General features: G+C 34.8%; 1 long non-coding RNA gene across 1 annotated transcript; it reads right to left on the bottom strand.

Moving 5' to 3' along the window:
- Window positions 1–3,104: 3,104 nt before the first annotated feature.
- On the bottom strand, window positions 3,105–4,810 carry LOC127128851 (uncharacterized). Its single transcript, XR_007806055.1, has 2 exons — window positions 3,770–4,810; window positions 3,105–3,665 (listed from the first exon to the last, which is right to left on the bottom strand). It is a non-coding gene; the product is annotated as an uncharacterized LOC127128851 (long non-coding RNA).
- Window positions 4,811–5,702: the final 892 nt, after the last annotated feature.

Consider the following 5,702-nt stretch of genomic DNA (forward strand, 5'->3'; position numbering starts at 1 on the left):
AAATCCAAGCATCCGATAGAAAAACAATCCAGATGACTCATAGAAAGACAGTCCCCCGATACCACGTGAATCTTCTCCCTCACAATGGTAATTCAACTGGAAAATTGTCTTCAATAAACTTATTAAAATGAAAATAATCCTCCACACATTCAATAGTTACCCTAATTCTTCTTTCCTCAATCGATTAAATAGCTTTAAAATCATCATTCACACACCAAGCTTTCCCCTTGTAATCATTAATCAGAACACCCAAGCGATTATGATAACCAACCACCACTATCACAAGGAGCATAAACATTGGCAAAAGCAAACTCATGCCATGACTTTCTAAAACACCCTTTTATAATCAAATGATTCTCAAAACTCATTGAAATTTTCACCACCAACTCGTTAATATCCCATAATGTCAATAAACCACTAGAGACTCTTAAAGAGGGCCGAAAAGGAATAATCCACTTTAGAGGACCCCCACAAATACCTACACACAACATCATCAATCACTTCCAATTTTGTTTCCTAAATGCACAACCTTAACAAACACTTCTCTCTAACCAACCTCTACACCTCCCTCATTTTCTCCCAACCACCTAAACCTCCCATATTAAAAGAAACAAGCTTCACTATAACCACCCAACTTCCTCTTAACAACCCCAAAAACACTCTATCTTAAAACGCCATTTTCAACCCTCAATATCTCTCTCCACCTCCCCCCCCCCCCCCCCCCCCCCCCCCCCCCACCACCCTCACCTCCTCCCTCAATTTTAAGCTCATCACCTCTCCCTTTTGACAAAGCACTTGACATATTTAAGCAATCACCCTTGATCATTAACCCTATAGATTTTCCAATCACACAAACTTCATCAATAACCTCCAGAGGTTTTATGGAGATTGAAGATTTAGGAACTTGACATATACTCAACTAAGGAAAACAGTATGCAACACTATAAAATTCATAAAATTGTATTGCTTCAATTAAACTTATAATTTTTTATTATAAATTAACCATACATGTTATTTTTTGTACGGAAAGGTACCTCAGTGTGTATCGCAGGCTTAGGGTTCGATGCTTGGACCCAAAGTAGGGCCGACCGAAGCCCAAGGCGAGTGAGCCCATCGCCTTAGACCTCATTGTTTTGGGTCTTTAAAATAGGCCTTAAATGCTAAACAATTAGGCCTTTAAAGTTATATAATTAAAAAACATTTCAATATAAATTGATTAAAACTTAGTATTCCAGCGGTGGATAACATAGTCTAGCATCTCGTGGTACCTTGGTTCGATCCAGGTGAGAATAAATTTAAAAATATTAAAATAAATGATAAAAATTATATATAAATTAAAATGAATGATAAAAACTAAAATACAAACTAAAAATTATATACACAAAAAATTAAAATAAATGATAAAAATTAAAATTCTTCACACGCCTTAGGCCTCAAAATGTGTTGGACCGCCCCTGACGCAAAGGTACCTCAGTGTGTATCGCATACGAGTATTCACTTGATTAATGAATTAATATGCTTTGTGTGGAACATGTTGAATGACATGTGAATGGATGTATATGATCACCTGGTATTTGATGAATACCAAGTGAATTGGTGAATGTGATTACCTAGTAATTGATGAGAGTAATCACAATGATGTGGAACCTAATCACGTATTCATATGTTTTCCCTTGATTGTGCACATACCATTTGAGGTGCTTATATAAAGTAGAAAATAGGGATGTGGCATCAATGATTCGTGCCTCGATTGGGTTTGAGTCCCAACCATGGCGGAACATAAGAGAGACGTGGACACCTAAGTGGATTCGAGTCTCATACGGTGAAAGATACTCAAAGTGGGTTCGAGTCCCATACGAGTGATGGTTCTTGAAGTGGGTTAGAGTCCCATGGAAAACTCGATATCCACAGGAAGGTTGAATCATATGAGCATGCGTAAATCGCATTGTCGTACCCCAACCCCCAACCCCTTTCATTTTTTCATTCAACCCTTAACTTAAGATTCATCGACCCAAATTCATATTTCATTCATATGCATCAGGTTAATACAATTGCGTAGATTCAAGGGTGGTGTTAATTTATGCCTATTGAAAGCTAGGGTTTGGCTTGAGGCTTAACCCCTAGGATTATGGTGATGCTTATCATTTGGAATCAAGAAGGGTGAAACCCTAATTTGCTTATGCTTAGGGTTGTGGTTCATGAAAGTTGCAATCATGACCTTCATTTGTACCAAAACCCTAATTCATGCCTCTTAGTTGACTGTGGTCAACTGTTAACTTTTTTATCAACCAGTTGACCAAAGTCAACCATTCCAATTATGATCTTTCTAAACCTAACTTGTCTTGTTGGCATACCATTTCCATATCATTTTAACAATAATCAGTAATCATGTTTTATATAGATGGTAGCAGTGACATTGTTTCTTTCCATTGATTCTGTTCCATTCGCATTAACCAAACCATGGAGAACTGAGGTTCCAAAAGCACTTAATTCAATTCAAATTTTCATGCTCGTATCCATTTATACTTTCCATTCAATTAACATTTCCAAGCTTGTCAAAACACTTCATTTGACTTTTCAAGAGTATTTGAACATTAATCATCTCAAACCCATTTTCGATTTAATTTTTGAAACTTTTCAAATAACATTTTGGAACATTTCTATTAAAACAATTTCATTTGACTTTCAAAAAATATTTCAAGTTGACATTTGAAACAATTCCAATTAACCTTTTTAAAATCCATTCAATTAACTTTTGAAACCATTTCAAAGTTAACTTTGTCAAATCTATTTCAAATTAACCTATTCAATCTATTTTAAGTTTACCTTCAATTAACTTGTAAAACTTTTCCACTAACATTTTAAAAACCTTTACTAACATGTAAAATTCTATTTCAAACTTTTTTTCCTCTAACATTTGAGTACATCACAAGCATAAAACCATTTGAATTTTAACAAATAAATCAAAGGCAATCTCAAATTAATCCATTCACATTAATCCAACCATTCAATACATTTTCCATAAGCATTCAATACAATTTGACCCAATTCAAATACTCCAAATCCATTCAATTTAAATTAATGTATTTAAAGTCTTTCCATAATAAGGTCAAGGTCCACCAATATCCATTATATTCAATCCATACATTTCAATTCAAAGTTCCATAAATTTTCTATACATGCTCAATTTCATGGCTAGCATTCATTACATGGAAATGTCTCATACATATAACAAGGCAAGATGAGTTTTGAGTAAATTACAATCATAAGTAATTTTTTATTATTAAAACAAACATTTTACATAAGCATTACATTATGCCTCATAGGTTATTCACATATATTTTATGCTACATACATCAAACTTACATACATCATGAGCAATTCAAATGAAAGAAAAAGTCTATCTCAGTCCTGTAAAACAGCCGCACCAATGCATTCACATAAGCAAGGATGGAAGGAATCCAAATTGATATCAAAACTTCATGACATACAAACTTCAAGCAACAGTCCAAACCGGCAATAGCAAAGCGATTTTAGGCATATGTAGTCTATGCAGTAGCAAAAAATTAATTTGAAGGGAAACTGAGATGAGAAACTTCAAGCAACAATCATACCATATGAAGTCCAAGTAAGATGTGAACTTTCCAGTGAACTTTCCATTCATCCTAAGCAGGAATTTTTGAAGTTGCAGAATATGTTAAAGACCTCAATGCATCAATAGTTTAATAGAAAGCTAATCAATAGAACTGCAATCAATTAACTAACTCACCACATAGCACGACTCAACAACTCACTTGTATCTACAGAATATCATAACAGAGTAAAAGTATATTAACTCCACTCTATTTCCACATCATTCTGCACCCAATAACTAGTTTCAAATTAGCGGTTAAACTAACCCTGCAAACGAAAACTGAGAGAATTAATCCAAGACATTTAATAGATGCTAACCAATCACTCTAACCGCATTTACATTGCAACTAACTTTCTAACAGATTCTTAACGATAGCTTAACACTTAACTAACTATGCACTAAGAGGTTCGATGGAGATTAACAGAGTTATCATTGTTGAACTCTATAAATTCGTCATTGCAATCACAATTTAGGGGGCACTGAATTCATCACTCTGCATCGTCTGATAAGTCCAATTCTCTTGATTTCTCTGAAGCTTCGAGGCTCTGCACACAATAAACACTGACTCTCTGAACCTCTCTCTACACTTATAACGGAGCTAACAACAATAATGCTCAGAAAGAAGACACGAGAAGAAGAAGAGTTCAAGCGGTAGAAGAAGAAGAAGAGAACGAATATGAAAGAAGAAGCGTGCCGGTTGTTCCCAGGGAGGTCACCGCACCAGCTCCGATTCTGATCCGGTGAGTTTTCTGCCGCTTCTTACTTCAACATTAATTTTCCGGGATAAATCTGCATTGCCCCTCGAGTTTGCGTGCGCGAGCTTGAGCGTTTTGAAGCGAACGCGATGATGATTGAAACGCTAACATGAGTGATGAATCTTGAAACATGAATCATGATGAATCCACGATGCAACGCCGGTGCTCCAGATCTATAGTCGTGATACCGATGCGAAGAATTGTTGAAGCGCCATCATTGTTGCAACTTTGCATTTTGGAGAAGCATTTTCAATTTGGCCACAACTGATGAGAGTTCCTTCTATTCGGTCATTTTAAATCCGGTGCATACCTCGCCCTAAGGCCAGTTTTGTGTTGAAGGCCCAAACGGGTGGATTAGGATTTCAATCCCTAACATTATGTTACACCCCAAGTCTGAGTGAACCTGTCTTTCCATTGAATTGTTGGGCTTTGAGCCCCAGGCAGCACCCCTCATTCTAATCTAATTTAATTACGATCATTTTAGCTAATCTTGATTTAATCATTTCCTAGTTAAATTCTGAATTTGTGATTTTTTTGTTTAAATGACCATGATTAATTCTGTTTTCACTTAGATTAATAGTTTGTTATAATTTTTGACTAATCATTGTTTTAATTAATTAATTATGAGATTAATTAATTGGTTGTGATTAGTAGAAATAATCATTAATTATTCGTTAATTGAAATCTTTAGGAGTTCTAGGTTTAAGTAAATAAACTTAGTTTAATTCTTTTCTTCAAATATTCATGTATTGATTAATTGGTTTTAATTAATTATGAATAATATTGATCTTTATTTTCATTTATGTATAATGACCATTTTGCCCTTAGGGCTTAGAATCTTAATTTCTAATGCATGCTCCCTTAGCTTAGGATTTTTACTCAGATTTGTCTGATTCTCATCTAGTTGATTATTTCAATAGGATGTTATTATACCTAGTTTCAACTAATATTTTCAATCCCACTAATTAGTGTTGACCAAATGACACTTTGGTCAACCAAATCCTTTATATTATGCTATAAGCCCCAAACCTATTCAAGTGATCAAAAGACCCTTGATCACTTGATATGGCAAGTTCATTATGCTTAAGTTATTGTGGATATGTTGAATCCCAAGAGTTCAAGACCTCAAGGTTCAAATATAAGATAGAGGCTTCAAAGTCAAAGTCAGTTAAGCATAGCTAGCAAAGTGGACTACTTCTCAAAGCACAACAAATGTATCAACACTTGATAAGGGTGATTCAAATTATAAGTCATGAACCTTAAGTAATGAGGAATGATGAGACAGAGTTTCTCCTACCCTTGTCTAGAATGAC

This window comes from Lathyrus oleraceus, chromosome 1, assembly GCF_024323335.1.
Source record: "Lathyrus oleraceus cultivar Zhongwan6 chromosome 1, CAAS_Psat_ZW6_1.0, whole genome shotgun sequence".
Lineage (NCBI taxonomy): Eukaryota > Viridiplantae > Streptophyta > Magnoliopsida > Fabales > Fabaceae > Lathyrus > Lathyrus oleraceus.